The sequence below is a fragment of the Pezoporus flaviventris genome, unplaced genomic scaffold (genome assembly GCF_033815535.1).
Source record: "Pezoporus flaviventris isolate CSIRO_AGI_PZ_B2104156 unplaced genomic scaffold, CSIRO_AGI_Pfla_v1 ptg000378l, whole genome shotgun sequence".
NCBI classification, from domain to species: domain Eukaryota; kingdom Metazoa; phylum Chordata; class Aves; order Psittaciformes; family Psittacidae; genus Pezoporus; species Pezoporus flaviventris.
Window position 1 is genome coordinate 248,372 of NW_026892925.1, and position 21,424 is coordinate 269,795.

A 21,424-nucleotide genomic window follows, 5' to 3' on the forward strand; every position below is an offset into this window, starting at 1 on the left:
GAAGGGGGACACAGCCCAGTTCCATGCACACAACCACACCAACTGCTTTGCCAGCAAAGCCTTGTGCTTCACACCTAGGCTTCTCCTGCATGTTTGTTCACAGCAGATGAGACATAACAGTTCTCTTCCTTTAAAACCTACCAACCCATCCTTGTTTGGCCACTGCTGACGGCTCACAGGGACCAGCCCAACTGAGCTGGGGCACACTGAGCCCTACACAGGGAGCACAGATCCAGCCCCACGCTGCCACCACACACTGGCAAAGGCTCTGCCAGTGGCAAAGAGGAACATCATTTCCTTGGGCAAAAGCTTCACTGCATTATTACAAGAAAATGGTTTTCACAATTACATTGAAAAAAATCCAGATGGTTGGGAACACATGTTAGCACTCCATGCAACACAGAAACAGTTTCATGACATGTTATAGCATCCAGCTCTTTCTGTAGAGCTGAGAGAATGCTACTTCTGTTCTCTTAGTGCCACTCTCTTCTGTTGAGAGAGCTTTTTGGAAAGATTGCATCTCATTGGCACATCAACAGCACCTACCAAAATGCAGTCCCCATCTCATGCCAAGCCTCTGCAACCCAACAGCAAGAGAGGGACGTCAGAAGAGCACCTCTGACACACAAACAAGGACAGGTGAAGACTGGGCCTGCTTTGGCAACACAAGTATCAGCAAAGGAAGCAAAACTGTGGCTCACCTTGTAGCAGGAAAGAAAAAGCAGCTCCCACTCTCCAAAGCTGCTCTTCACACAGAGCAGGGGGACACTGGACAAGGTGAGCATGTGCTGGCACTTGAGAGCCACCTACAAACTGCACTGACCACTGCAAGCAAGAACCTGGAGAGCTGCTGCAGCTGCAGGCCCAGCCTGCGGGGCTTGTCCCACAGAACACCAGTGCAGCCAAACACAAGGTCCAGCCTGAGCTTACCTTTAAAGGAACTTTGCTTTCTTCCGCCCTTATTTAGCAGGGACTCCCAGGTCCTACCCAGAAAAGGCAAGCCTCAAGAGCTCTTGTAATGTTATTTATGAATTATAACCCTTTTCAATGGACAAGATTTAGAGAAGAAAGATTTGAAGGAAAGGGACAAGCGTCCCTCTGACAAATCCACATTTAAGGAAGTTTTTTTTCTGAGCCACAGCAGCAGAGGTCAAAGCCCAGCCCAGCCCAGCCAAATGAGCTGCTGCAGATGAAAGCACAGTGCTCCTATAGGAATCTTCCACACCTTAAAAGTTCCAGGAAGTTTTTGGAGAGCTCTAAACCCCTGTATCAATTTTAGTTGATTTTAAATCTGACCGTTAAGTACCCCAGCCTCATGCAGGTAGCTTAAAATACAGCTAACAATTCTTGGGGACTCCAACAAGTTTCTGCCTGCAACTCAAAATTGCAGACAACCCTTTTTCTGTAAGCCTTATACCTTAAGCACCTTGTATCTTAACACTCACGGCCTCATTTCAAATAGGACTTCACCACAAGTTTCTTCATCCAGTGTCAGCATTGTTTGGTCTTCCATAGCCCTCACAGGCTCACAAAGGAGGTGATGGGCACTCCCAGGGCCAGTGAACAGCTTCCCATTGAGCGCCTTTTCAGGGGAGAGTGCCAAAGGGGATGACGAAACATCCCCCCTGGCAAATGCACACAGAAGGAAACAAACTTCTTGACCATGTATTGTCTCCTGTAAACCCCATCTCAGTCTTGCTCTCTGTCTCTCTCACACACACACACCCCTTTTTCTTTACATTGCAAATGTGACTCTCAGCATCATTACATTTTCCTTTGGGAAACCAAGAACATTAACCTCAAAACTGTGTCCAGAGAATATGCCCATTTGATTGCTTCCCAGCCCAGCAACAGAAAATTAGGGTATTACCATCACTATTACTCATGCCTGCAGTTTAGAAATACAAAGGTTAATAAAGCCATTTCATTCCCTGGAAACAAGTCTAGATTGAGCTGTCTTTCCAGTCTATCAGTCTCCCAGCTGTGGGAGATAATCCACCTGAAGAAATGGTGTCCCTGTGACTAACAGCAGTCCTGCAGGCCACAAACACACCCATTAGATTTCGTATTTGATCTGATAAATACATTTCAGGGGAGTAACTTTGGAGGACAGGGAAAACGTGCCACAACTGTAGAAGCCCACTTAGTTACTAAAGTCACTAAGAACCACCACTGCCTTCTCCTGGTGCATAAAAGCCACTTGGAGAACAGGTTCTAGGCCTAGAAATAAGCAGCTGGAAGGGTGGTAAATGCAGAGAAAGCCCAGACCTTCACCCACCTACTTGTGCATCATCCATCCCCGCCTGGCACCACAGCCTTGGATCACCAGGCACCCAACAGAAGCAGCCTCAGACCTCCCCAGGCCTCCTTCAGGCCACAGTCCTATTACCCACTGGTGAACTTCCACCCCCAGCAATTCCCCTCATGAAACCACAGGCATTATCTGCACTCACATCAAAGTCTGGGTCCAGCTCAGCACCCTGACCAGCATCATCTGCAACTATATTCCCTGCAGCAAGTTCCAAAAGTTGAATTACTCAGCAAGAAAGGGCTGGCTTTTAGCAGCTCTGAAGCAGTCCCCACCACATAGTATGTGTTTTGGTAAACCAAGTGAGGGATTTACTTCTGTATCAGCCACCATTTTATACATTTGAAAGATTTCCTGTTGCCACCCAACCTCGTGCCAATGTTAGCGTCGAGACAAACACATAACCACCGGGATGGTTATATGAGGTGCTTTATTGAGGCGCCGGGAACCAGGGGTACGCACCCAAATCTGGTTCCGATTCCCGTCACATCGCATTCGTAATTTATACACTAAAATTTCGTAACTAATACATATTCAACACAGATTACATCATTGGCTAATACATATGCATCAAAGATTGCTACATCAGTTTATTACGACATCAGCCTCTTCTGCGCCTGCGTCGCCCCCTCTGGTGGTCGTCCTGATGAAGTAAGGAGTCTTCCTCAGATGAAGTAAGGAGTCTTCCTCAGGACCTTTTCCTTACTTGGATATATCCCAATCCTTGTGTGGACGCTAGCATTTTCTTATCAGCTTCTGGTATGCTCTTCTGGCTACCTTATGAATAGGTTCCATTTGGGTATAGTCTCCAGTACATACCTTTCTAAATCCACCCATACACATATCATTGCAACACTGATTACAGAACAACCGTGATACAAAATTGCAAAGTTACAACATTTTTAATATACAAAACCTCACTACTGATTTATAAATTTCTCGAACATAATCATTTCTACTATTTTATATAATTATTCTATTGTAAAAACTTCACCCTCTCTAACACCAACTTTTGCACTTACTCAGTGTGCAAAAGGCACCAGCACCTTCAACTGTGCACCTACACCTTCAGAAGCTCTTTGAAACTCCACCTCTTTCCCAAGAGAGTAGCCCCTAAGTAGAATAGCTACCACTGACAGGAAAAGAGCTGCTGGCATTCACCTTGAACTACTGAAGTCATCTGCCTGACCCAAACGACTGCAAGAACCCAGCATCTGTTTCAAGCTCTTTGATGATACTTTGTGAAGTGCAGTGAAGCATAGGGAAAAAAGCAGTAGAACAAAACTCAGCCTTGACTTCCGTCAGGTCAGGCAACGGGAGATGGATGCAAAATTAAATTACAATCACCTGCAGAGATGTGAGGAAACATTTATTAGATAAAACTCCACAGCTTCACTCTGACAGCCCATAAAAAGCAGGACAACAAGGAATTCCGACCATCTGTGACTGTACATCTCTTATCCACGAGTGATTCACACTAGAGGCACTACTTGCCTGCAGAAGGGATAAAAGCTGGACCCTAAGTTGCTGCAAATTAACCATATTGCACAGGCAGAACGCCTGCTATTCCACCTCCTATATGCAGAGGAGTTAACGAACAACAATGACATCCACAAAATCTGTGCTCAAAACTGTTTAGGAACATTTCAAACCCAAGTAACTTTGTGTATGAAGAAGCACCTGATAGAACCCTGAAGCGCACCAGTTCTCTTTAAACTTGTTAGCTTGTGTGTGGATAGGTCAGCTACAAAAACCCAAAGCATTGCCTGTGCTGGGAGGGATTACTGCAAGACAACAGATGATGTCAGTGTAAAACAGGTGTCAGACCCATTTCACATAGTTCAGCATTCTGCAAGAGGAAAAACGGCTCAAGGGACAAGGCAGCTCATGTGGAAAAGAAAACTTCTTGCACAAAGTCACAGCCACTAAAGTGAGGACGTGACTCAAACCGAGATTTAAACAACTCAATCTCCCTGCCTGGCAGCGGGAGAGGCTGATCACGATAAATTACTTTCATAAATGCAGATCATCCTGCTCTTTCATTATCAAGTCTTCAGCATTTACTTTAATTATAGTAAACAACTGCCCCGATGGGACCGTTTTACAATTCAAGTGCTTGCATAAACCTGCTGCAGGTCAACACGCACATTCCCCGGGAGATTCAACACCCACACACACTCATTCCTCCTCCAGCTAATGAAGGACAGCCAGCAGCTCGGGCTCCTCAGGATATATGTACAGACCTATCTCCTGCCATTGCCCCCCTCAAGAGAGCTGAGGACTTACATGAAGTCACTGCTGGAAGCCCTTTCACCTCTACCTGCTCTGGCTATAGAAGCATGAAACCAGAAATGTAGATTACAACTAGGCTCATCAGCCATGCAGAACAGGAATAGAGAGGCCAGGAATGAGAACTACATCATTTAAAGCTTCAAAATTAAACCAAAATCCTAGACACGACTAGAGCAGGGCAGCTCAGTGGCATCAGTGACACAGAAAGGACAATCCACGGCTTCAGGGCCTCCTGTCTCACCAGCTGACCACAGCTCATATGCAAAAGGGCCAGGACAATTCCATGCACAAGAGTGTACTTCCAGTCCCTCAACACCTGCACTCTCAGGATTTCACCATTTGCAGAGCCAAGAGGGCAGCATCCAGCTGTCATGGCAGAACAACCGTTTGTCATCACAGCAGAAAACGCAGCTCGTCGCTGCAGGTGAGTGTCTTTGCATAGCAGCACTTGTCACTGACCGCTGGTGGCGAGTACACACAGGCAGGAGAGGAGAAGGGACCACAGCACAGCCACACAGGGAGAGATTAAGCCCTTCTCCCTCCAATTGGTTCATCTTCTCATGCAAGCTGCAGTGCACCAGGTCCATACAGGCTCAGGGGCAGCAGCTTCCACACAGCAGCCTGCCTTGCCCCACGTCACCGGAGCTACTCTCCTCACAGAGCTTGTTACAAGCGGTGGGGAGGATTTTACCTCCTTTCCTCTCCCTAGGGTCAGGAACAGAGATCCCGTGATCTCCTCCAGAGCACGCAGCCTCCTGCGATCCAAGGCCTGGAGTTTCAGGAAAAAGCTCTGAGAAGTCCACAGTGTAGAGCCATGCAAGACAAGGAAGGTGCAGTTACAGACAGAAGTAGGTTTGTTGAGGAAAGGGTGGAGAGCAGCTCAAGGATGCACAGGGAAAGACCCCACCACAGAAAGATGGCTAAGGGGGAAAGAGTCAGCTGGTGGCAACAGTTATCCCAGGTCCCTCCTGGGCACACCCTACCCATCCCAAATGCCAGCAAAAAGTGTGGGGAGCACAGCAAGGCTTAGCCTAGTACCTATGTGTATTCTCACTCCTTCCTGTGTGCTAACCAGATAAAGGAGTCTGATGGAAAAAAGTAACTCATACCTTTGCTGTGCCAGTCTGAGACCCCGAGAAAATCTTTACACCAGCAACATAGACCTCCTTTCCCTGCAGGGTGGCACATCCATTGACTAGCTCGTCTTCTATCCCTTCAGAAGAAGAGGGATTCCCAGTGGGTTTTTCACCCTGTGAAACAAGCACTGCGTCACGTGAAACAAGCACTGTGTCCCGTTCCATCCCTTTTCAAAGCGATGGTAACCCCATTTTTCCCAAAAGCATTGAAACTTCCTGTCCTCTGACCAGACTCTCAGCACCATGCAAATGGAACAAAGCACCTGAGCATCTCTCACCCTACAGAAACACACAAGTAGCTGTCTCCGAACTAGGCCATGCTACAACACGCTCACCTCGCACACCACTGACATAACAGGCTCTGGCTGAAGACAAGAACAACTCAACTCCTAAAGCAGAACTTCGCTCACCTGAACAAGAAGGATTTAAATTCCCGACTGGCCTAATCCCACTCTGGTCCCAAAACCAGCCCAACCTTATCATTAACATCACAGGAAAAGTGAGAACACTGTGCAGAAGCAGAGTGATTTGCCTGAAGTGACAGAGCAACCCAGGCTGACGCACTCCCTCGGTAACAAATGGGAAGTGTTCAGCTGAGTTCTGCTGTAACAGCAGAGCAACAAGGGCATTCAGTTACCCACAAACATAAGACAACTCAGACTGAGCATTACAACCATCAGACACACTGAACTACAGCTGGCACGTGCAACAACCCAGGTGAGCCCACAATGAAGTACCACATTTCACTGCACCAGGGGCTGCCTTTCCCCAGCAACTACTCGCTTCCACACACAGATTTTGGGGCTCTTCTCAAAGCACTCACATGCTCTGTTACCTTCTTCTGGGTTTGGAGGTGGAGAACTGAATGACAACTCAAATGCTGATCCCAAAAGCAGCTGCAGAATAGACGTAAAGCCTGTGCAGCCATAAGGACACCAGGCAAGTAGAGAAGAAGCTCCAGGTGTCCACTGAGACATCTAAATCTAAAACAGATCCCAGATTTAGCACGAGCAGATTCCAACAGCACGAACTGAGAATGAACACAACCAAAAAAAAAAAAAAAAAAAAAAAAAGAGGATGAGGACAATTAAAGGCAAGGGGCTTTCTCCTAAATCTGCCGTCCCCACCCAGAACCGCTTTGCTGTCCTTCAGGGGGCTAATGTGGAAACACACTCGCACCAGAAACAACCGCCTGATGCACCGGGAAAGATCTCTACTGGTGCTGCCAGGAAAAAGCAGCGGGTCATAGTGGCAGGGGACTCTACTTTGAAAGGCACAGAGGCACCCATCTGTGAGCCTGACCTAGTCTCAAGGGAGGTGTCTTGCCTACCAGGGGCACGGATCAGAGATGTTGCAGAGAGGCTGCCTGCTCTAGTAAGGCCCACTGACTATCACCCACTTCTAGTGATCCACGTGGGTGCTAGTGATGTACTTAGCAGTAGCCTGGAGAACATAAAGAAGGACTACAGAGCCCCGAGAGAGGTGGTTAGGGGCTCTGGAGCTCAGGTTGTCTTTTCATCCATTCTCCAGGATACAGGGGAGAACCCTAAAAAGGCTAGGAGGACTGGCCAGGTTAACAAAGGGTTAGAAGGGTGGTGTCAGGGGTTTGTGTATCTTGAACATGCGACCCAAGTTAGTAGGCCAGGTCTACTGCGGGCTGGTGGAGTTGGGGTCTGACAAGGGGAAGAGTGGTTTTGGTAGGAGGCTTGCCAGACTGGACAAGGATGCTTTAAGCTAAATGTGTTGGGGGAGGGGGTCTTCATTCCATCCCAACACACCCAGTCAGTTGCCAGCACCTATAATAAATGCTTGCAGCAATGTAGAGATACCCCAGCCGCTCCAGCCAATGAGCTGGCTGCATTTGGAGCTCGGCTCAGATGCCTCTATACAAACACCCGTAGCATGGGGCACAAACGAGAGGAATTAGAGATGCGGGCGCGTCTATGGGGATATGATATAACAGGCATCACAGAAACATGGTGGGACGGCTCCTATGACTGGAGTGTTGGGATGGAAGGTTACAGGCTCTTTAGAAAAGACAGGCCTGGCAGGCGGGGAGGGGGAGTTGTCCTTTATGTTAGGGATAGGCTGGAGAGTACGGAACTCTGTCTGGGGACAGGTGAGCAGTCCACAGAGAGTTTGTGGGTCAAGGTTAAAGGGAGAACAGCTATGGGGGACATTACTGTAGGGATCTGTTACAGACCGCCTGATCAAGGGGAATCTGTGGATGAAGCACTCTACAGACAGATTAAGAAAAGCCTCACGCTCACAGGCCCTTGTTCTCATGAGGGACTTCAACCACCCTAATATCTGTTGGAGGGATGGTACGGCCCGGCACAAGCAATCCAGGAGGTTCCTCGATTGTGTGGAAGACAACTTCCTTCTGCAAGTAATAGAGGAGCCCACAAGGAGAGGTGCCATGCTTGACCTCGTGCTCACCAACAGGGAAGGGCTCGTTGGAAATGTGACGCTCCAAGGCAGCCTTGGTTGCAGCGATCATGAGATGGTCGAATTTGAGATCCTCAGGACAGTGAGGAGAGCACGCAGCAAGCTCACTGCCCTGGACTTCAAGAGAGCAGACTTTGGCCTCTTCAGGAACCTGCTTAGTAAGGTTCCATGGGATACAGCCCTGGAGGGCAGGGGGGCCCAAGACTGTTGGTTGATATTCAAGGATCACCTACTGCAAGCTCAGAACTGTTGCATCCCAACTAGAAGGAAGCACAGTAGGAGGGCCACGAGACCTCCTTGGATCAAAAAGGAGCTGCTGAGGAAACGCTGAAGGAAAAAAAGAGGCTTCTAAAAGGTGGAAGCAAAGACAGGCAGCCTGGGAAGAATATAGGGATATTGTCCAGGAAGCTAGGGACCAGGTTAGAAAAGCTAAGGCCCACTTAGAATTAAACTTGGCTAGGGATGTTAAGGATAACGGGAAGGGATTCTATAGGTACATACTGAATAAAAGACAAACTAGGGACATGGGGCTACGGAACTGATGGACAGGGGTAGAGCAGTTGATGTCATCTACCTGGACTTGTGCAAAGCATGCGACACTGTCCCACACGACATCCGTATCTCTAAATTGTAGAGACACCAATTTGATGGATGGACCACTCGGCAGACAAAGAACTGGCTGGATGGCCACATGCAAAGAGTTGTGGTCAATGGCTCAATGTCCAGCTGGAGACCAGTAACGAGTGGTGTCCCTCAGGGATCATTCTTGTTCAACATCTTTGTTGCTGACATGGACAGTGGGATTGAGTGTGCCCTCAACAAGTTTCCTGATGACACCAAGCTGTGTGGTTTGGTTGATACGCTGGAGGGAAGGAATGCCATCCAGAGGGACCTCGACACGCTTGTAAGGGGGGCTGATGCCAAGCTCATGGAGTTTAACCATGACAAGGGCAAGGTCCTACACCTGGCTCGGAGCAATCCCAGACACAGCTACAGGTTGGGCAGAGAAGAGATTCAGAGCAGCCCTGTGGAGAAGGACTTGGGGGTGTTGGTTGATGAGAAAATGAACATGAGCCAGCTTAAATGCGCTTGCAGCCCAGAAAGCCAACCGTATCCTGGGCTGCATCAAACAGAGCGTGACCAGCAGGTCTACTCTGCTCTCGTGAGACATCATTTGGAGTACTGTGTGCAGTTCTGGTGTCCTCAACATAAAAAGGACATGGAACTGCTGCAACAAGTCCAGAGGAGGGCCACGAAGATGATCACGGGACTGGAGCACCTCCTGCAGGAATTCAGGCTGAGAAAGTCAGGGCTGTTCACCCTGGAGAAGAGAAGGCTACGTGGAGACCTCAGAGCAGCTTCCAGTATCCAAAGGGGGCCTACAAGAATGCTGGAGGGGGACTCTTCACTAGGGACTGGAGTGATAGGACAAGGGGTAACAGCTTAAAACTTAAACAGGGGAAGCTGAGATTGGACAGAAGGAAGAAGTTCGTTACTTTTGCACAGATCCAACACGTGCAAATCTCTCGAGCTACAAAGCTCTGTGGCAAGGGCCAAATCACCTCCAAGGGCTTGCTGCTGAGCACAACCCTTGCTCGTACACATGAGCTGCCACTCTGCTTACAAGAGCTTTGACCCCATTTCAAGGCCACACCGGAACCTCGATTCAGGTCACAACCTTGACGGGAAGCCCCTCACCAGCAACACTGAACCTCCCAAAGAGCAGAGCTGGGAGCGCTGCGGCTCTGCGGCAGCCCCAGCGAACCCCTGCAGGGGCGCTCCGGGAACCTGCAGCACCCCGGGAACCCCGCTCCGCCCCCCCTCCCCGGGCAACCCCTGCAATTCCCCATGGAACACCCCCACCTCCCCCGGGCCTCACCGCCCATGCAGCTGCCCCCCCGCCCCTCACCCCTGGGCCTGCCCTACCCCTGCCCCTCCGCACGCACCATTGCTCACAGACGGATGGGGAGGAGAATCGAAAGAATGGAACTCCCACGCGCTGAGATAAGAACAGTCCAGTAACTAAGGTAGAACACAAAACCACTACTGCTACCACCAAGAACAATAATGAAAAGGGAAATAACAAGGCAAGAGAAGACGATACCACCTGCCGAAACGAGCCCGACCGAGAAGGGAGTGCCCTTCCGGGTAACTCCCCGTTACCTCCCTGGGCATGACGGGCTGTGGTATGGAATACCTCTTTGGCTAGTTTGGGTCAGGTGTCCTGTCTCTGCTTTCTAACAGCCTCCCCCCCTCCCTAGCAGAGCATGAGACTCACAAAGTCCTTGGTCAGAGTAAGCATCAGGGTTATCAGCTCTGTTCCCAGGCTGAAAGTCAAAACACAGCTCTGCACCAGCTACTAAGAAGGAGAAAAATTGACGGCTACTGCTAAACCCAGGACACAACTCTACACTGGAAACAACAATCCCTAAAAAGCAGTCCTTTAAAAGTCCTTTCACTGAAATTCAAAGAATTCATTGAGGGACCCTGCGGTACTCTCAGCCACAGAAGCAGGACACTGCTGACTACATACCCGTGTCGTGTTCCAGGATATCCAAGGTATTCTGGTTTTGATCATTTACCAGTGCCATACCCATAGCATGCCCTTCTAAGCTCCAGAAAATGTATGGATTTAGTGCCCATGCGAGCTATTATGCTATTGTAGTTTCTCAAGCAGAACAGATAAGATAAATTTCTACAAGTACAACTTGTGAACTGCTTTTGAGGACTGCTATTTGATCATGACAAAAGTCTTGTGATTTGTGGAAGGACTTGCTTCCATGAACTCAAAGCAGGACACAACATATGAGAAGGGACTGTAGGACTGCTGCAGCAGGATGGCTTGTTCAGCCTGGAGAAGAGAAGGCTCAGGGGAGACCTTGTAACAGTCATCCCTAGAATGACTAGGTTTTGCAGGCCTGACTCTTCTCTCATGGAGTTACTGGAGAACTCCAGATACAACTACATTTATCACAGAATCCCATTTTCCACAGAATTCCAACATGCTCTGGGTTCAAAGTTCATTCAGTCCCAAGCCCCTGCCAGGCAGGAACACCTACTAGACCAGGCTGCTCGAAGCTTGCATCTGTAAAGTGAAGTCTTTAAACATGGCTTTAACCTGCCAGAGAGGAGACTGAGATGAGCTCTTAGCCACAAGTTCTTCCCTGTGAAGGTGCTGAGGCACTGGCACAGGGTGCCCAGAGAAGCTGCGGCTGCCCCATCCCTGGCAGTGCTCAAGGCCAGGTTGGATGTGGCTTGGAGTAAGCTCCTCTAGAGGAAGGTGTCCCTGCCCGTGGCAGGGGGCTGGAACTGGATGAGCTTTATGATCCCTTGCAAGGCAAAGCAGGCTGGGATTCTATGATTTTAGGATAATGAATTCTGTCCCTGGAACATCACAACTTCTCTGGGGAGCTGCCCTTTGTGTCAAAAAAAAATAGGGTAGGAAGGTGACCATCCCTCCAGCATTGCTTTCCTTCTCCAAGTGGCCACTTCTACAGACCATAAGAAAAGCACAGTTTCATTCACTGCCCAAAACCAAACCAAGTGAACCAGTGTGAAACACCCCTGTGACTGCCACGGCACAACGCAGAGCCAGCACAGGCCCTGCACCACAGAACAGCCAGGGCAGTCTCACCAGCCCATCTCAGGCCCCTCTGTGGCAAAGCAACACCTGAGCTGCCTGGGGAGACTTGGTGCACCCTTCCACAGAGGCAGCAGCCCCTCCAACCTAAGAAGTTAGTAGTGCAACAATTGTCATGTACCCAGTCAGTTCCAGCAAGGCAACTGCATTTCCAGCTACTGAAAGACCAGCCCCCATCCCCATTCCCACCTTTTGGCACTTGAGAGGTCACTTTGGTAAACCAGATGACACCCAACAGCCACTTTGGGGCACATCAGCTGACTAGGAAAGGAGAACATTTGTGCGTAGTTCATTCACATATTTCAGAAGCCTTTCAGGGTATTGGGAAGTCAAAGTACATTTATCTCTACTTTATACAACTGCACTGGGCAGTCAGAAACCATTCATTATCTCTGCCTGTCAGAAAGATAGTGCAAACCCACACATCACTGAGGTTGTGCAATCTTATGACCTGTGCCGTGCAGCGATGAAGTTGATCTTCAGTATTTAAGGCAAGCAAATACTCTTGTAGAGATCCAAGCTCCTGCAACAAAGCCTTCAATGAACACCAACACTTCTAGTAAAGATATCATCCTACTCATTAGCATTAAAATGCTGATCATTACAGTAGTCCCCATGAACCAAAGGTATCTGAACTACACAGAAGACTCTCCCTGACTAGAACACAGTTTGTGAACACAGAAATCAGTTCCTTACAGACTGTTCCTACGTAATGTGCAAAACCAACTCAAGGAAAAGCACATTTAAATACCTTTAAATTCATTATTAAAGCAGCATTCCTCTCAGAATAAAGAGTGGCTTTAGGGCTTGCTGCCTGAAGTGCATAAGGAGCAGTCAGGACTATTATATAAGGCTCCACAATGGATATGGCAACAGCATGGCCCCTCTAGTAGAATTTGCTGCCAGACTCCGCAAGAGAAAGTTTGTCATGTTTCTGAAGCATTTAATGGTTCTAAAGCTCTGATGAACTTTGCCAAGGGAAAGGAAAACTGCTTTTAATTTAACACTGAACTATGTGTCATTCTGGGCACTGGGGAGAGGAGGGGTGCAAGTACAGGAACTGCTTACACTAACTCTGTTTTCTGTAACAAGGAAGAGTTCTGCAAGCGCACGACGAAGAGGAAAAAGAATCCCAGGCTTGGCCATGTCATGACACAAGTTGTTTTCCGTACGGGTAAAAAGCTGCCAAAGTGGCTTCAACAAGGTAAGGTCACAGTCCCTGAAAAAAGCTAATTCTAATGAAATAGTGAGTGACCGTGACCTTATGCCTCTTTCTGGGAGGGAAAAAAACCCAACACAGAACCCCAAACAAATTCAAGAGAACAAAACCACACAGTTTTAACAGATGCATCAATGAAGGAAGAGGCACAAGAATTACTCTAAAATTTAAATTCAGTCAAGTGTTTCAGCACAATTAATTTCATTCTGAATCGGTGAAGTGGAGAAAACCTCACATCTATGAATATGTCCAAATGACTTTGGTAAAACTAAGTGGCCTCCTGAAATGAGGACTTGAAAATACCTGTATCCATCACTTTGTGAAATGCTGTAGCTCCATTGATTGAAATTATCCAATACTGCCCTACAGCAGTAAGCAGGTGATGCCCTTCTATAGGGCAGACAAAAACTCATCTATAGCTTTCAAAACAATTCCAACCCTGCCTCCTTCTTACTCCCCAGTTAAAGCCAACTAACCCAAATGTTACTTACTACACAGAGAGGATGACAAATATTGGGGGGGGGGAGGGGAGGGAAAAGGGGAAACTCAATTTCAGAATGTATCATCAGATTAACGCAAGGAAAATACTTAATAATACAAGCACAATGGAGACTAGGCCTTTCAGCAATTACATCGGGTGCCCACATGACAGAAAATGACATTTGCTGATGAAAACCTAAGGGAACTTGAAAAAGTAATAAACCATAAGTAATTATTACCATAAGTAATAAGACCATAAGAAAAGCACAGTTTCATTCACTGCCCAAAACCAAACCAATACAGATGCGGTCAGAAATTGAACCGGTGTGAAACACCCCTGTGACTGCCACGGCACAACGCAGAGCCAGCACAGGCCCTGCACCACAGAACAGCCAGGGCAGTCTCACCAGCCCATCTCGGGCCCCTGTGTGGCAAAGCAACACCTGAGCTGCCTGGTGAGACTTGGTGCACCCTTCCATAGGGGCAGCAGCCCCTCCAACCTAAGCAGCAGGGGACTTGCTGCAGACAAGAACACTTCCCTCCCCACTGCCCACTTCTAGACAGCCCTGTCTCCAGCAGCCCACTCCACGCCTGCCAGAACCACCAGTCCCCTCAACGGCCTGCAGGCAGGCAGAACAATGAGACTTCTGGATCAAACACAGACACTAGTAACTAAATAAATGAATAAACAAGAAATCTAAGGTTGTAACAGTGCTGCGGCTGCTCTGCAGCACACTGCAGGCTCCCTGCCACACTGCAGCCTTCAGAGCTGAAACTGAAAAGATGTTTTGAACCAGCCCCCTATAACTTCTCCACTGGTCCCAGCAGCACCATGATGCACACAAAGAGGAGACGAAAGTCACTGCCACTCCTTGCCAAGCCTTCACTTTGTTCCTTCGCACTACGAATGTAATGAATGGCTCTTTATTTTATAGCTGTACTAATGCCAGTGCAAAAAACCCAATGACCGTGGGCAAACACATCACCAGTCATTGACAAAAGCTCAGACCAACCTTGGGGAGCAAAGGTGTTGGGATCCCACAGCTGCTGGACTCACACAGGACACAGTTAGAAAATCAGAGCCCAGCTCTGAAGCAAGCTGCCTCCAGTGCAATAGCAGAACTGTGGTCTCAGCAGCATCAGGAGAGATTCTATTCATTTAGCAAGCAAGAAAAATTCAACACATTCTCATCCTAAGCAATAAAAGAAATTAAACTAAACTGCCTTCAGTCTCCAACTGAACAGAAGCTCCCATCACCCTTCTCCTGGCTCTGCCACTCAGAACTGAGGCTTCTGAACTGCAGGGCCCTCAGGCCAGCTCTTCTCAAGCTTGTCCTCCTTTGCTTTGAAAAGGCCATTAAGTTCTCTACAGCTTGTTGGAAGGCCACTCATCTGATCAGCAGTGGATTGGTAAAGTTCATTTGAACTACCTTCTTCTCTGCAAATAAAGTTTCAGTAACAAAATCAGAGTCTGAAACAGAAGTAAAAGCAGGGGCAAAGCTGATCTTTAAGTAGTCTTAGAGGAACACACACCCTAAAGGAGCTAAAGGCATGTGGGACTATCATCTTCTCTCCCAAGCTGCTTAGCAGCTACATGAAACCCTTTGAACTCTGATACACTCACCACACTCAGAGTGCATCACACTCGGGTGTATTACCCAGCTGCAGGTTCCTCCCTGAAATGAGCAGGTACCAACGGCCCCTGCCTAAGCCCTCTCCTGCCCCTGCTCAGAGCCTGCCATGACTGAGGGTCCACAGCAGCACCTCTAACAAAGAACACCGTCTCTCACTTGGCTTGCTAAAAGGCCACCACTAAGACTTCAAAGCCTGGGCCACCATCTGCTCTTTGCAGAACCTCACCTTGATTTGTGAGCGCTTCTCTCAGAGCTGGGGTTATCATCTCTCACTTCCCACCCTCCTCCTTCCTCCCAGCATTCTCTTGAGTCAAGCTCATTCCAACAACTCCTTCCTTGACCTCACATTCTCTCTCTTACAAGACAAGGAATTACAACCATTTAGATCCAAGCATCACAGTTTAAACGCTGTGGCGCAGTTCAGCCACAGACCTGCTGAGCTTGAAACTGACACAAGTGTCCACACGTTAATTCTTGCATTCCTGTAATTCTGCTTTTTACCCCTCTTCCCATCGGACTCTGACCTTTCAGTTTTAGATTTAAGACAGAAAATATACTTAAATAAATAAATAAAACACCACACCAGGAACCAGGTGGACTTGTTCTACTAACACTGCAACCAGCTTACAGCAGCCTGGGCTAGTGGAGGGTAGGTGGGGTGGAACTAGGTGAGCTTTAAAGTCCCTTCTAACCCAAAGCACTGTGTGATTCTGTGATTTAGTAACATTCTCCAGGGCATGTTAAGAAACAAGCTGTTTGAATCTCATGTGAGGTTGAGTGGGACCCCAAAGGTTGAAGCCCAAGAGTTTCATGGCTGCACAATAACCTCATCTCTCCACAGAGCACAAACCAGAGGGAACTATACATTGCCTGGAGTGACAAGCATCTATAGTTCCAGTTATCTGGGACAGGTCAGGGGAGAAAACCACATCGCTACCACGACTCAGCCCAGGATAATTGTCACTTCTGAGACTTTATGGGTATTTATTCTTTCACATCTGCACAAAGAAGCATGAAAGTCTAAATAATTACTTTGATATTTCATAAAGCTTGTAATCTGTCAGCCCCTTATGGCTGGCTTTGAAATATTAAAGGAGTTATGAATAAACAACCACCCAAAATCAAATGAGCACATTTTCTTTTCACAAATGGCAAAAAAGGGTTCGAACTAGTCTAAACCAGTTTAGAAATACCTACGAAAAGATTAAACCAAACTAGAAATGGCAAGAAACTGTTCAGACTTAGTCAAAAATGGCATAAAACTGGTAAGAAATTGGCAAAAATAAGATAAGAATGACCAGCAATTGTTTAGAAATAGCAAAAAAAGACTTAAAATGGGTTAGAAAGGGCCAAAAATGGTTTAAACCAAGTCAGGAAAGGGCAAAACCTGGTTAGAAAAAGAAAGAAATTGGTAAGACATGAATGGAAAGGGTTTGGGAATGGCCAAAATGACATAAATAGAGTCGGTATTGCGCAAAAAAGGGTTAGATATAGCTCAAGCCAGTTTAGAAATAGGTAAGAAAAGCTTAAACCAGGCTAGAAACGTTGATAAATAGTTCAGATTTAGCCAAAAATGGAATAAAACCTGCAAGAAATGAGCAAAAATAAGATAAGAATGACCAGCAATTGTTTAGAAATAGCCAAAAAAAGATTTAAAATGGGTTATAAAGAAGCAAAAATGGTTTAAACCAAGTCAGGAAAGGGCAAAAACTGAGTTAGGAACAGAAAAAGAAATTGGCAAGAACTGGACAGAAAGGGTTTGGGAATGGCCAAACTGGCTTAAAAAGAGTCAGTATTGCGTAAAAAAGGGTTAGATATAGCTCAAGCCAGTTTAGAAATAGCTAAGAAAAGCTTAAACCAGGCTAGAAACTTCCATAAATAGTTCAGATTTAGCCAAAAATGGAATAAACCCTACAAAAAATGGGCAAAAATAATTTAAGAATGACCAGCAATTGTTTAGAAATCGCCAAAAAAGACTTAATCCAGGCTAGAAACTTCCATAAATAGTTCAGATTTAGCCAAAAATAGAATAAAACCTGCAAAAAATGGGTAAAAATAAGACAAGAATTACTAGCAGTTGATAGAAATAGCCAAAAAAAAGATTTAAAATGGGTTAGAAAAAGCCAAAACTGGTTTAAACCAAGTCAGGAAAGGGCAAAAATGGTTTAGAAATAGAAAGAAATTCGTAATAACTGGACAAAAATGGTTTGGAAATGGCCAAAATGACTTAAAAAGAGATAGAACTGGGCAAAAAAGGGTTAGAACTAGTTTACACCAGTTTAGAAATACCTACGAAAAGATTAAACCAAACTAGAAATGGCAAGAAACTGTTCAGACTTAGTCAAAAATAGCATAAAACTGGTAAGAAATTGGCAAAAATAAGATAAGAATGACCAGCAATTGTTTAGAAATAGACAAAGAAGACTTAAAATGGGTTAGAAAAAGCCAAAAATGGTTTAAACCAAGTCAGGAAAGGGCAAAAACAGGTTAGAAATAGAAAGAAATTGGTAAGAACTGGACAGAAAGGGTTTGGGAATGGCCAAAATGGCTTAAAAAGAGTCAGTATTGCACAAAAAAACGGTTAGATATAGCTCAAGCCAGTTTAGAAATAGGTAAGAAAAGCTTAAACCAGACTAGAACCTTCCATAAATAGTTCAGATTTAGCCAAAAATGGAATAAAACCTTCAAAAAATGGGCAAAAATAAGACAAGAATGACCAGCAACTGGTTAGAAATAGCCAAAGAAGACTTAAACCAGGCTAGAAACTTCCATAAATAGTTCAGATTTAGCCAAAAATGGAATAAAACATGCAAGAAATGGGCAAAAATAAGACAAGAATTACTAGCAGTTGCTTACAAATAACCAAAAAAAAGATTTAAAATGGGTTAGAAAAAGCCAAGAATGGTTTAAACCAAGTAAGGAAAGGGGGAAAATGGGTTACAAATGACAGGAAATCAGTAAGAAATGGACAAAAATGGTTTGGAAATGGCCAAAATGACTTAAAAAGAGATAGAACTGGGCAAAAAGGGGTTAGATTTAGTCTAAACCAGTTTAGAAATAGCTACAAAAAGCTTAAACCAAACTAGAAATGGCAAGAAATTGTTCAGACTTAGTCAAAAATGGCATAAAACTGGTAAGAAATTGGCAAAAATAAGATAAGAATGACCAGCAATTGTTTAGAAATAGCCAAAAAAGAATTAAAATGGGTTAGAAAAAGCCAAAAATGGCTTAAACCAAGTGAGGAAAGGGCAAAACCAGGTTAGAAATAGAAAGACATTGGTAAGACCTGGAAAGAAATGGTTTGGGAATGGCCAAAATGGCTTAAAAAGAGTCAGTATTGTGCAAAAAAGGGGTCAGATATAGCTCAAGCCAGTTTAGAAATAGCTAGGAAAAGGTTAAACCAGGCTAGAAACTTCCGTAATTAGTTCAGAAATTGCCAAAAATGGCTTCAAATGGGCAGAAATGGGCAAAAATAAGGTAAGAATGACCAGCAATTGTTTAGAAATAGCCAAAAAGACTTAAAATGGTTTATAAAAAGGCAAAAATGGTTTAAACCAAGTCAGGAAAGGGCAAAAGCTGTGTTAGGAAAAGAAAAAAAATTGGACAGAACTGGACAGAAAGGGTTTGGGAATGGCCAAAATGACTAAAATAGAGACAGAACTGGGCAAAAAAGGGTTAGAAATAGACTAAACCAGTTTAGAAATAGCTAAGAAAAGCGTAAACCAAACTAGAAATGGCAAGAAACTGTCCAGATTTAGTCAAAAATGGCATAAAACTGGTAAGAAATTGGCAAAAATAAGATAAGAATGAGCAGCAATTGTTTAGAAATAGCCAAAAAAGATTTAGAATGGGTTAGAAAGGGACAGAAATGGTTTAAACCAAGTTAGGAAAGGGCAAAACCAGCTTAGAAATAGAAAGAAATTTGTAAGAACTGGACGAAAGGGTTTGGGAATGGCCAAAATGACATCAAAAGAATCAGTATTGTGCAAAAAAAAAGGTTTTGATATAGCTCAAGCCATTTTAGAAATAGCTAAGAAAAGCTTAAACCAGGCTAGTAACTTCCATAAATAGTTCAGATTTAGCCAAAAATGGAATAAAACCTGCAAGAAATGGGCAAAAATAAGATAAGAATGACCAGCAATTGCTTAGAAATAGCCAAAAAAGACTTAAAATGGGTTATAAAGAAGCAAAAATGGTTTAAACCAAGTCAGGAAAGGGCAAAAATGGGTTAGAAATAGAAAGATATTGGTAAGAAATGTTGAAAAATGGTTTGAAAATGGCCAAGAGAGTCAGTATTGTGCAAAAAACGGTTAGAAATAGCTCAAGCCACTTTAGAAATAGCTAAGAAAAGCTTAAACGAGACTAGAAACTTCCGTAAGTAGTTCAGAAATTGCCAAAAATGGCTTCAAATGGGCAGAAATGGGCAAAAATAAGGTAAGAATGACCAGCAATTGTTTAGAAATAGCCAAAAAAAAACTTAAAAGTGTCAGAAAGAGCCAAAAATGGTTTAAACCAGCTTAGAAAAGGGCAAAAACGGTTTAGAAACAGAAATCAATTGGTAAGAACAGGACAAAAATGGTTTGGAAATGGCCAAAATGACTTTAAAAGAGTTAGAATTGGGCAAAAAAGGGTTAGAAATAGCTCAAGCCAGGTTAGAAAGAGCTAGGAAAAGGTTAAATCAGGCTGGAAATGGCAAGAAACAGTTCAGACTTAGTCAACAATGCATAAAATTACTAAGAAATAGTAAAAAATAGATAAGAATGACCAGCAATTGTTTAGAAATAGCCAAAAAAGACTTAAAATGGGTTAGAAAATGCCAAAAATGTTTTAAACCAAGTCAGGAAAGGGCAAAAACTGAGTTAGGAACAGAAAAAAATTGGTAAGAACTGGACGGAAATGGATTGGGAATGGACAAACTCGCTTAAAAAGAGTTAGAATTGGGCAAAAAAGGGTTAGAAATAGCTCAAGCCAGTTTAGAAATAGCTAAGAAAAGCTTAAACCAGGCTAGAAATGCCCATAAAAAAGTGAAGCATTAGCCAAAAATGGCATAAACCAGGTAAGAAATGGGCAAAAATAAGGTGAGAATGACCAGCCATTGTTTAGAAATAGCAAAAAAAAGTTAAAGTGGGTCAGAAAGGGCCAAAAATGGTTTAAACCAAGTTAGGGAAGGCCAAAAAAAGGGTTAGAAAGGAATTGGTAAGTACAGGACAAGAACGGTTTGGAAACGGCCATAATGGCTTAAAAAGAGTTAGAATTGGGCAAAAAAGAGGTTAGAAATAGCTCAAGCCAGTTAAGAAATAGCTAAGAAAAGCTGAAACCAGGCTAGAAATGGCCATGAATTCTTTAGGAATTGCCAAAAATGGCTTAAAACTGGTAAGACATGGGCAAAAATAAGATAGAAATGGTCATCAATTGTTTAGAAGTGGTAAAAAATGCTTCAAACAGGGGACAAGCAGGCAAGAATGGACTAGGAATAGCCAAAAAAAAGCTTCAAACTGGTAAGAAATGGCCAAAACTAGGATAGAAATGGCCATAATTTTTTTAGAAATAGCCAGACTTAAAATGGGTTAGAAATTGGCAACACTGGGTTAGGAATGGCCAAAAATGGCTCAAACCGAGTCAGGAAAGAGCAAAAATGGGTTAGAAATGGCAAGAAATTAGTAAGAAATGGACAAAAAACGTTTGGAAAAGGTCAAAATGGCTCAAAAAGTGTTAGAATTGGGGAAAAAAGGCTTCAAAAAAGCCTAATCCAGTTAAGAAATAGCTAGGAAAAGCTTAAATAGGCTAGAAACTTCCATAAATTGTTCAGATTTAGCCAAAAATGGAATAAAACCTGCAACTCTATCATGTACCAAGGAAAGAGTCAGGGCATTTTCAGCTCCGTCTTGAACACTGCCAGCCATGGGGCAGCCACAGCTTCTCTGGGCACCCTGTGCCACTGTCCCACCACCCTCACAGGGAACAACTTCTAAGATCTCATCTCAATCTCCCCTCTCTGTCACGTTAAAATCCTTCCCCCTTGGCCCATCCCCACAGGCCCTTGCTCTCCCCACAAGAAATGAGGGCAGATCCCAGGATCATCCCTCGGCAGCCGCAGCGCTCCGCTGCCGGCTCAGCCAGCCCAACTCACACACCGAGTCCAAAGCAGCCACTCTGGGGAAGTCTCTTGAGGTGTTCTGGCAACTCCTACAGCACCCCAAGATCGCCATCGCCACCCACCTCCTTCCACGCTCCTGTGTCCACAGGCGGCACCGGCTCCGAGACACC